The following is a 12,474-nucleotide window of genomic DNA, read 5'->3' on the forward strand; positions in this document are numbered from 1 at the left end:
CAAAATACATTAACATTCTAAATTCTTTAAAAACAGAATAGATGAAATGGAACACATATCATTTAGCCCAGGTTCAAATGCATCAAGCCTAAGCTGCCATTTCAATTCTCTAAGTAATAAATGTTCCTCAGTGATTAGACCCCTATCGTCCTTTTTGAGTTGGTCAATCACAAAGTCACCAAATCTATGTCAAGGATATTTCTCAATATGTCTATAAAGTGCATTTGTGTCTTTTTTATTTTTAAAGCTTTTTTATCGGCTTTCGACTCCGTTTCCTGGTTACTAGTTTGGATTGGAGAAGAAGTGTTATATCTTTGACGGCCATGTGGGCTATACTGTCACATAGTTTGTCCAGCTCAAGGCAGGCATTTTGCAGTGTCATCCCCCATCCACGGCTTTGGTGACTGTGTCATCAAGGTCACCCGAGTATAGCAGACATGAATCCTTCCTTGACAAAGCCTAAGTGTGCGCAATGCAGTGTGTCCAGGTCACACATGTCCTTGTGAATGGGGTTCAGTTAAAACTGTGCTATGGCCTTGCAGAATAGCCTAGTTAGGCTGCTGTGTCTATCATATGACTGAGTGAGAGATGGCCCACCTTAGTCTAAAGGGGTGACAGTGGTCATCCATGAAACAGATGGGACAAAGTCGGTAGTCAGTCCTACTTTGAATACGGTTCCTTATGGTGTTGCAAGGTTATGCTTGGGGTCATGTAGGATGCATCCTATGAAGTGATATGCGCCCATGCCAGATGCATACCATGACTATCACATGGCAGTGGTGACCTGTTCCCCACATACAAGAGATGGGGGATGTACTGCAGATATCCTGATGTACTCATGGGGAATGCAGGGGCTGCAGCCTACACCGACTCTGTCAGACATCCGGTATGCTATACCAATAGCAGTGGTAGAGCTGATGTCCCTGAGCACCACAAGTGAGCAGCTGCAGCTGCTTCCTGTGTTGTCACAGACATATGTGGAGTAGGGGAGATGACTGTGTATACTGGATGCAGACAATGTAGGTTCTGTGTTTGTTTTGCAGATTTTCAGGATGGATCCCATTCTCATGTACAAGCCAAGGAGACATTGCTCCAAAATGGGTACCTGCCCCTACTTTGTATCGGACAGCGGTATGTCATCCCTGTTATGGACAGTATGTATTGTACATGTCCACCAGACAGGTGTATATATTCTAGCAGAGGATGATGTAGGCCTGTTGGGTATACCTGACTACATGCATCTGTACAAATGCACATATAGTACTTGTGTGTATGTGTGGAAATTGGTGCCAGTGATTGATGATGGTTTGGGGCCTGTGAGGGTGTGTATACCCCCCCAGGAGGATGTATTTCATGTTGGAGGTGTATGTATGGCTGCCCTAGGTGGATGGGTATTGTAGGAGATGGTGACTGCAAACGTGACTGCATGACGGTTGCTTTGCCATGGAGGATGACACTGTAGGGATGCGGCAGAAGTTATTTGCGTTGTGTAATGTCAACTGCAATACACCTTCACCTCATGTGGGGGTAGCCTCTGGCCGCACCAAGGTGTTCCTATATCCACTGATGATGGCTTACTGGCCATTTGTGTGTTGGCATGGGTACGTCTTACAATGTATGTTAGGGTTGTTCAAATGAGCCAGGATCAGGATACAGGCCCAACTCTGAGTGCTTTCTGCACCTTTAAACCATGGTCTGTGTGACTGCAGAGACACCTGCAGTTCCCAGGGTTAGGAATGCTTGCAATGAGGGCAAAGTCATGTCTACACCTCTAACGTTTAGCAGCATGGCCTTCAATGTGTGCTGCACTGACACTTGTATGTTGGTAGTGATAACTTCACCAATGTTACTAATGGAGTCACTATGGGGCTGGCAGGAACCACTGCCAGATGCACGAAGACCTGTGAAGAAAGATGGAGGCCATCTCTCACAGAGAATCGTGGTCTGTGTACCATATCACCCCCGACTCACAGGTACTGGAACCCCTGGAATATCACAGGAGAAATGTGGACATGTTAAGGGCAATCATTTCCTGGTTGTATTGTGGCATCTGTATGGGCGACAGCATAATGCTGCATAAGGCTATGGACATACCTGCTTGGGACACAACTTGTGTGCACACACATGTCTCACTGCATACAGCGCTGGGACATGTGTCAGGTCAGGTAAACCAACATGTACTGTGACAGACCCACAACAGTACCTGTGATGAGAGACAGCAGTGTGTATGAAATATGATGGAGTCTGTCACCTGACACAAAAGTAACTGTGACCATCCACATACACAGCCAGGTCAGAGGCACACCAGTGTGTCTCCACTGGAGTCCCCTATGTGTAACAGGTTTGACAGGGGCTGATGTCTGTGTGGCTGTGAGACACAGGTGTGTGGCCATGTGGGTTATGTGCTGCTTGCAACTCTGGCTTTCATGTGTGTCTTTGTGAGACAGATCCCCTTTGTTTGTGGATGTGCATGTTGAGGACCACTGCAGATGTTTGTGTGTGTTATGTAAGTGTGTGAGGTGTACTGATTATGTTGACAACCTGTTTGGGGACAGATATGCGTCACTGACAGGCAAAGAGCATGGGCTGCAGGTTCCTACAGTCATTCCAACTCTCACACAGTGTGTTCCTTTGCAGTGTTTGTAGGTGGCTGTCCATCTGTGTACATGAGGCAGGTGCTACATGGTGCCAGGACACCAATATCAACCACACTGGCTGGAGAAACTGTAGGACATTGTTCTATATACTCCAGAATCTGAGGGTGGAAGGCTGGACAGACCAGAGAGGTGGGCTTACAGACCAGGTGATTACTAATACAGTAGGAGGCTGACACCACAGCAGGCCATGTAGACAGCCTATGACCAAGCAATAACAGGTGCAACAGCTACATGCAGTGCAACACTCATAGCACATGCAACAAGTAGCATGAAACATCAGGATCAGGTGGACAATGCATGCTATAATTCCAGTATGTTGTTGATACCCACAGACATACTGTGCTGGTAAATGGAGGGGGTGATGTTGCGGTTAACGGTGGATAGAGCTGGCAATAGTGTATGTGCAGGGTCTGTACATAATGATGAGCAATGTATGCAGTTCTGTGATGTGTTCCACTGTTCATGTCTTTCAGTTTGGATGTACAGAAGATGCACCCCCCCTCAGAAGCCGAGACCACCACAATCACCGATGCCCTGAGACTCCATCACCGGGTACTGTTGGGTAGGAGCCGCCAAAACCTGTGGACAGAACTGGTAGACAGATGGAGGCCATCTCTCACAGAGAATCGTGGTCTGTGTACCATATCATCCCCAACTCACACGTAATGGACCCCCTGGAATATCACAGGAGAAATGTGGACATGTTAAGGGCAATCATTTCCTGATTGTATTGTGGCATCTGTATGGGTGACAGCATAATGCTGCATAAGGCTACAGACATACCTGCCTGGGATACACAACCTGTGTGCACACACATGTCTCACTGCATACAGTGCAGGGAGATATGTGTCAGGTCAGGTAAACCAACATGTACTGTGACAGACCCACAACAGTACCTGTTGATGAGAGACAGCAGTGTGTATGCAATATGGTGGAGTCTGTCACCTGTCACAAAAGTAACTGTGACCATCCACATACACAGCCAGGTCAGAGGCGCACCAGTGTGTCTCCACTGGAGTCCCCTATGTGTAACATGTTTGACAAGGGCTGATGCCTGTGTGACTGTTGGAGACAGGTGTGTGGCCATGTGGGTTATGTGCTGCTTGCAGCTCTGGCGTCCATGTGTGTCTTTGGCCAAAGATCCCCTTTGTTTGTGGATGTGTATGTTGAGGACCACTGCAGATGTTTGTGTGTGTTATGTAAGTGTGTGAGGTGTACTGATTGTGTTGACAACCTGTTTGGGGACAGATATGCGGCACTGACAGGCAAAGAGCATGGACTTCAGGTTCCTACAGTCATTCCAACTATCACACAGTGTGTTCCTTTGCAGTGTTTGTAGGTGGCTGTCCATCTGTGTACATGAGGCAGGTGCTACATGGTGCCAGGACACCAATATCAACCACAATGGCTGGAGAAACCTGAGGGGTGGGCTTACAGACCAGGTGATTACTAATACAGTAGGAGGCTGACACCACAGCAGGCCATGTAGACAGCCTATGACCAAGCAGTAACAGATGCAACAGCTACATGCAGTGCAACATCTCATAGCACATGCAACAAGTAGCATGAAACATCAGGATCAGGTGGACAATGCATGCTGTAATGCCAGTATGTTGTTGATTCCCACAGACATACTGTGCTGGTAGATGGAGGGGGTGATGTTGGGGTTAAAGGTGGATAGTGCTGGCAACAGTGTATGTGCAGGGTCTGTACATAATGATGAGCAATGTATGTGGTTCTGTGATGTGTTCCACTGTCCATGTCTTTCAGGTGGGATGAACAGAAGACGCACCCCCCCTTCTCAGAAGCCGGGACCACCACAATCACTGATGCCTTGAGACTCCATCACCGGGTACTGTTGGGAAGGAGCCGCCAAAACCTGTGGACAGAACTGGTAGCAATAGTCAATAATGTGGGCCACCAGGACAGGAGCTACGAACAGGTCTGACACCATGCCACTGATCTCATACACCATGCATGGCAAAGGACTTCAGCTGTGGCCAGGGACCGTGCTGGCACAGGTGGAGGGCCTGCTACACAACCATTACTCTCAGACACAGAGGAGTTCCTGGCATCAGCCACCAGCTCACTGGAGAGCATAAGTACATATGCTGTGGAGGTGGGTTGCACACAGTCCACAGCCGAGGAGCGTCCAGATAAGCCTCCAGTGGTCATCATGTTAATACTGTAATATTCACAGTGGCAGCCTCTGTATACCTGTATACATATGTCAAGTCAATCTGCATCTATAAACTGGCTCAGCTCCCCAGACACTGCAAACTTTAATAGACCAAAAGAGTGAAAAAACACATCATAATTCCATACATATGAAAAAATAACTTAGCGCTTTCACCCACATACATAGTCAGGCATCATCAGAGTAAAAGAGCCCTTCATCTTTGTTGCATTTAAAGCTATTAGTTACAGACACACCACTCTAGGCAACTAACCTCAACCAAAAAGCAATTTATAAATTAAAGTCACAGTAAAACATCACTCCTATGCTTGTTGGAAAGCACAGTTACTTATAACTAGAAAAAATATTGTTCAACTTAAAACACAAACATTTTAAAAAATCTATATATAAACATGTTTGTATAAAAGTAGTAAAATAAAAATGAATAAATAAAAAATAAAAAATAATAATACAATGCTTAACATTCTTCAAACAAATGTAGATTCAGAGTCCCATGCACAACACAAAAAACGGGCTATGATTTTGCCATATAATGGGCAGGCAGGACAAATTATTAGAATTATCAAGGACACTTGGCAAAGTTCTTTTGATAGTGATACTATAATTATAGGTAATACTCCAACTTTTACATATAGTAGGGGTAGGAACCTCAAAGCATTGATGGAAGCTGAACCTACTATTGAGACATATAAGAGCTCCAAAATGAGTAAATGCGGAGTTTGTAGTATATGCAAGTTTATTAATAACGGCCATTATGTGGCGGTTCAAGGCTTCTACAAAACTATCAGGTGTCCTGCAATACTAAGATGGTAGTGTACATTGCCACATGTTTGAGCTGTTCTACTTTCTATGTTGAGAAAACAACAAGAAAGTTAAGGCTCAGAATCCTGGAACACCTAAGAGACATCAGGAACAAAAGAACTAACAATGCCTTGTATATGCATAGTCTGAGTTGCCCTAACTTTAAGAGATTTCTGTTTTTTGTAACAGACAGAATTCCATTTAATGACAAAGGAGGTGATTTAAAAGTTTTACTTGAGATGAGGGAGTGCATCTGGCAGTTGAGGATGGATGCATCTAGACCTCCAGGCATTAATGATCACATTTCAGTCTCTAGCATTTTAAAGTACAAATCTACATTTGTTTGAAGAATGTTAAGCATTATATTATTATTTTTTATTTTTTATTTATTCATTTTTATTTTACTACTTTTATACAAACATGTTTATATATATAGATTTTTTAAAATGTTTGTGTTTTAAGTTGGCTGACCCTATGGCTGACCAAGTTCGCAGATGACTGCAAACTAGGGGCTATAATTGACTCTCCAGCTGACACAGACATCTTCCAAAAGGGTCTCATTGAGCCAGATACCGGGTGTCAAAACCATGGCCTCAAGCTAAATGCCAAAAAGTGCATAGTCATCCCCTTTGAAAAAACAAAGTACCCACAAATTACTACATAGGTGGTAGCCCCTAAATATGAAAGATAAAATAAGGGATCTGGGGACCCAAGTAGATAGTAATCTCTCCTTTGATAATTACATTGCCAAAGTGATTAGAAAATCCTTCTATGTGGCCTACCTAATCACAAAAGAGTTTGCATCCAGATCAAAAGAGGTCATTGTGCCCCTCTACGCATCACTCATCACACCCATCATACAGTACAATGACCCATTTGGGATGTACCTTACAAGAAACCTGCAACAACTGGAAATACCACAGAAATACCTCACCAAGAGGATCACTGGCCTCAAACAGGTGCCCTATGCAGCTCGACTGAAGAAACTCCAGCTGTATTCGGTTGCATACCGCCTACTCAGGTGATCTCTGCCTGACATACAAGGCCATGTCCAACCCAGAATTGATGGACATGCTCCACCTAAAGAAAACCATATCCCCTCGAGCCACATGCTCTATGGATCTAAACCTCACCACAACAATAAATAGGACATGCTGGAGGGATAGTTTCCTGTCTCAGAGATTCCCATGCTCTGGAACAAGATTCCAATCTACATTAGGCAGAGCTCCTCACTAACACTCTTCAAGAGAAACCTTGACGAGTGGATGGGAAACAGGAAGTTTACCCCAGGGATCACTTCAGTGGCTCTGCTGGACAAAGGCACAGGGAACTAATCTAAGGGGGTGGCGAAAGCAAACACATTCTGGCTAGGCTTATAAATGCCTGGCTAGGCTTATAAATGCCTTTGGGCAGATAGCCTAGTACCTACCAATGAACTTATAAAATAGGGACACTTCTCACATATTGTTCTTACAAACCTAGACAAGTGATAGGGTAACAGGTTCTGCATCAGCATGATGTTTTAGAAGGGTATGACGTCTATAGATGACATGTCTGTCACTATTTCTGACATCAACTCTCACGGATTTGCCAATGATGACATAAAACCCCACTGTTATGAGACACGGACCACATATATGTTGCAAACATCTGGACATTCTGCATACATCTGTATAGATGAGTGGTATGGCCTGTAGAGTTTAAAATGGTGCATCTAAGGTGGATATCAACAGGCCCTTTAAAGTAATGCTATGGGGAGGGGATCAACAGGCCTTAAAATGGTATAACCAACATACATGACAGCCACAGGGGATATGCTTCACACACAAACACAATACTACAGTTGGCTGTATTGAGATTCAAACCCCTGCCTACCTAGTTGCATGTACTGTAGGACTACCTACTTATTGCATGTGCCAGTAAGCTTACATGCCTAGAAAGTGTCCAACCGTGGATCTAAGGTGGATGACATGAATAGGCCCTATAAAATAATGCAATGGGGGGCACCAGGGTGGAATAGGCCACACAATGGTATAACCACCACACACACACACACACACACACACACACACACACACACACACACACACACACACACACACACACAGTGGATATGCTTCTCACACACAAACAAACACACACAGGGGATATGCTTCCCACACGCACACATATACAGTATCACAGCTGCTAGTATTGAGATTAGAACCTCTACTTATCTAGTTTTCTGTATTACAGTGCTACATCATTATTGCATGCACCACGAAGATTATATACCTACAAATTGCGCAACAGTACTTCTAAGGTGAATGACACCAGCTGGCATTGTAAAGTAGGGCAATGGGAAGTTTACTGAGTTGAAAAGGTCTCAAAATGCTTTAACCTAGAAGCACACACAAACACAGTTGCCAGTGCTGAGAATGGAATCCCTACCTATCTAGTTGTATGTACTTATCACATGTGCCACGGAGCTTATATGGCTGAAGGGTGTCCAAAGGTGCTTCTATGGTGAATGACATCAGCAGGCCTTGTAACGTAGGGCAATGTGAGGTTTACTGGGTGGAAACGGCCTCAAAATGCTTTTACCTAGAAACACACAGTTGCCAGTGCTGAGATTAGAACCCCTGCCTATATAGTTGCATGTACTATAGTGCTACACACTTACTGTATGTGCCACAGAGCTTACATGACTGAAGAGTGTCCAAAGGCACTTCTACGGTGAATGGCATCAGCAGGCCTTGTAAAGTAGGGCAATGGGGGGTTTACTGGTTACAAAGGGCCTGAAAATGCTTTAACCTACAAACACACACACACACACACACAAGGTGGAAGATGTGCAATTACAACCGCTACCTCACTACTATTACACAATGGAGCTCGCCTTCATACTGGCACATGTCACTGGTTACAACTGGTGTGCAAACGTCTGCATCAGGAGATCACTCTATGCCTTTCAGGGTGTCTCTCTCTCTCTCTCTCTCTCTCTCTATCTCTCTCTCTCTCTCTCTATGTCTCCCTCTCAATCTGTCTCTCTCTCTCTCTCTCCCCCTGTATCTGCCTGTCTATAATTGATATATTTGTATAAGTTACTTATATATATGTATGTCTATCACATCCAAAAGATGCAGATATATCACATATGTGCCACCTACAGATAGCTGAGGGTAATCCTGTCTGATGGGATGGGGAGAGACAGTTAAAGTGTACATAGCTGTCTGTATGCAAAGACATATATGGACAACACAGTTGCATAGTCAGCTGTGGGTTTAGACATGGGCTGTAATTCTTTAAGTGTAGGAGCATGCCCAGTATGACCTTCGATAGTAAGAGTTGGAATCCATTCCTGAGCTAGCTGTACTCTAGTCCAGGATTTTGTGTGCTACAGCCGATTGGCTGATGAACCTGTCTAAACAGTCCAGCACCTCAGTGATATACTGGCTGGGGATCAACTGGCTGTGTGCTATCCCTATTAACTGAGTTGTATCCTGGTGTGGGTACAGAGTGTATTGGGCTGAGAAGAGTTTTCCATAATATGTTTACTGTCTAAAAGAGTGTAGGCTAGTAGCTGCAGTATTGTTCCACAGCTTTCCTCCCTGTTGGTGTCTTGCTGTTATACTTGGTGGCTTTGCAGTTGCCCACCCCTACTGTAAATTTGGACTGGGACACTCCTCCCAGTCTAGTGTCATTAGCTCATTCTACCTAATACAGAGAGAACATTTGAGAAGGCCAACCCACTTAGTTTCCTAGCCTTGAATTATCTTCTGCTTCTCCTCTCTCCATTTCCTTTACAAGAAAAAACAAAAAACAAACTTTGATAAAATCTCCCTGTGTTCTGCTTAACTGTAACAAAAAAAATGTACGCTTGTTACCTGCCTTTCCTGTAACTAGTCTAGTCCAGATACAGATTTGCTATATCCAGGACTGTTTGTAAGCTTCTGAGCCTCGCCAAGCCTGTCTGTGTTGGAGGGAAGCCTGCTAGCTTATCAGTGGGAGTGGTAAGCACTAGGTAACCGATCTTCCACATAAAGAGTGATTTCTGGCCCAGAAATTGTAGTTATTGGCCGTTTGGGCAGTTTTTCCATCTCTCTCAACTTCCTGATTTAAAAGCCCGCATTTGCACTTGTTCGCCCCCCCCCCCCCACATTCATGTAACTAGACTAGTACAGATACAGATTTGCTGTATCCAGGACTACTTGTAAGCTCCTGAGGCCCCCACGCCTTTCTGTGTTGGAGGGAAGCCTTCTAGCTTATCAGTGGGAGTGGTAAGCACTAAGTAACCTATCTACCACATAAGGAGTGGTTCTGGCCCAGAAATTGTAGTTACTGGCCGTTTGGGCAGTTTTTCCATCTCTCTCAACTTTCTGATTTAAAAGCCCACATTTGCACTTGTTTCCCCCATTCCTGTAACTAGTCTAGTCCAGACAGAGATTTGCTGTAAACAGGACTGTGTGAAAGCTCCTGAGGCCCCCAAGCCTTGCTGTATTGGAGGGAAGCCTGCTACCTTATAAGTGGGACTGGTAAGCACCAGGTAACCTATCTACCACATAAGGAGTGGTTTCTGGCCCAGAAATTGTAGTTATTGGTCGTTTGGACAATTTTTCCATCTCTCTCAACTTTCTGTTTTAAAAGCCCACATTTGCACTTGTTTCTTTCCTGTAACTAGTCTAGTTCAGATACAGATTCTTAGTTTTAGCACTTGAATTTGCTTATTCGTGCTCAGCACTTGTTCAGAACTTGTTGTAAGCACTAAATAAGCTACAAATTACTACAGCACTCAACCTTCCTCATTACCTAGAGGAAAACAGTTTTTGTACTTACTTTCCTCACTTGCTTAGAGAAAAACAGATCTTGTACTCATTTTCCTCACTTGTCTAGAGGAAAATAGTTTTTTATTCAGGCATGTCCAAGGGTCAGCTCCCAGTGTTCCCTCCTGTCTATCTGATGAATCTAGGCATCTTGGGGCAATGTAGCAATTGCCTCATGTACACAGACAACCCTCTCCTCCTACCACCCAACACTATAACCTGTAAGAGATGCAGTTATCTAGCCAAACTGGAGGTAAAGCTCTCTCCAACCAAGAATGAACTTGCCAGTCAAGAAGAGAGGGTAAACACTTGTACCACACCACACTCATCACATAGTTTCACTAAACTTACACCACCACAATCCACACACAGAAACACAAAAACATTCACGGAGGCTCTTAATAATAATCTGCTCAAGCAACACAGACCTCCAAAGCAGAAACACAAGCAACTTCTACCCCCAACACAACCCAAATGATAGCCCACAGACTCAGTGTGTCACTCAACCACAGCCCATAAGGCAAACAATGTACCCAACTCACTAGTCACAGGTGACTCTATTGTCAGGAACACTGATGTCCCACTCACCAGGCTAAACAAGGAGAAGGTTACTGTCAGCTGCCTGTCAGGTGCCAGGATCCACCACATAACCCATGCACTCAGGTCACTCCACAACAAGTACAGATATGACTCTGTCATTGTTCATGTTGGTGTGAATGACCTGAAACATACCTCCCTGGACAACATCAAAAGAGACATGGAAAAGCTATCTGATCTTGCAGCTCAGGCAGGTATGACCCTAGCCCTGAGTAGCATCCTGCCATCACCCAGAATGATACCGCAGTACAAGGACTTCAACAATTGGCTAAGCTTCTGGTGTCATTCTAAGGGGATCCTGTATCTGTCTGCCTGGGACGACATGGTCGACAGACCACGATGCTTTGCCAGAGATGGCCTGCACCTGTCACCCCTAGGATTCTGGATACTGGCTAAGGCTCTTGCCACACCTATAGTGCCTTTTTAGGCAAGGTTCAAATGAGAAATTCACCACTGTAACAGGAACAGGCAAGCAAAAACTGAGGGTAATGCTACTCAATACTACAAGTCTAAATCTCAAAATGCACTCACTCGAGGCACTCCTTAAAATAGAGAACTTCGATATCTGTGCAGTGACTGAGACCTGGTTCAAGGCTCCAGACAGCACCCCTGCATTACCAGGCTATAACTCATATCACACTTTTCGGCCATCTAACCTGAACAGGAACACCAAAGGCGGAGGTGTGTCCATATTCATTAAGGATATCCACACCTCCAGGCTAGTTGCTCAGCATAATGCATCCGAAGTTATCCAAGTGCAACTAACTCAGGACAAAACTGCAACCCAAAGTGTAGCTTGCTACATAATTTGCTACAGATCCACCACCATGCCCCAGGATTCCCACTCCTCTTTTCTTGATATACTGGAAAATATTAGTGTTCAACCAAACATTCTAATAATGGGCAATTTTAACTATCCCACCATTAACTGAGAAAGCTACTCATGTACCAACTCCTTCGCTCAACTCTTTCTGGAATTCATAAATTCCAATGCCCTGGATCAACCTATCCATACCCCCACCAGGGGCAACAGTATCCTAGACCTAGTCATTACCAACATGAGTGACCGGTGTTCCACACCTGAAGTCAACTCCTCGTTGGTCAGATCCGACCATAAGGTAATCACCCTACATACCCACATCCCGCCCCCACCCCCCATTAAGGAAACCACAGTAAAACATTTCTCCAAAGCCAACTTCATGCTTCTTAAGACAGAAGTGGTGAACTTCAGGACACCCATGCAGATGGACAATACAGTTACGACTGCTGAATCCTACACAAATGCACTCTATAAGCACTTACACGAGTGCATGGATCGTGCTATCCCAAACAGAAACAAGATGCTACCCTCCAAAAGAAGGAAGCCAATCTGGTGGTCCCCTGCCATAAACAAACTCTACAACAGAAGGAGGAAACTGTT

At 44.6% G+C, this 12,474-nt stretch overlaps 1 protein-coding gene across 1 annotated transcript in view; it reads right to left on the minus strand.

Annotated features, from left to right (window-relative positions):
* LOC122797061 (echinoderm microtubule-associated protein-like 6) overlaps positions 1–12,474 on the minus strand; it is a 3,800,753-nt gene that overhangs the window by 833,251 nt on the left and 2,955,028 nt on the right. The window lies entirely within an intron of this gene.

Source organism: Protopterus annectens, chromosome 3.part0, assembly GCF_019279795.1.
Source record: "Protopterus annectens isolate FY-2018-M chromosome 3.part0, PAN1.0, whole genome shotgun sequence".
NCBI lineage: Eukaryota > Metazoa > Chordata > Ceratodontiformes > Protopteridae > Protopterus > Protopterus annectens.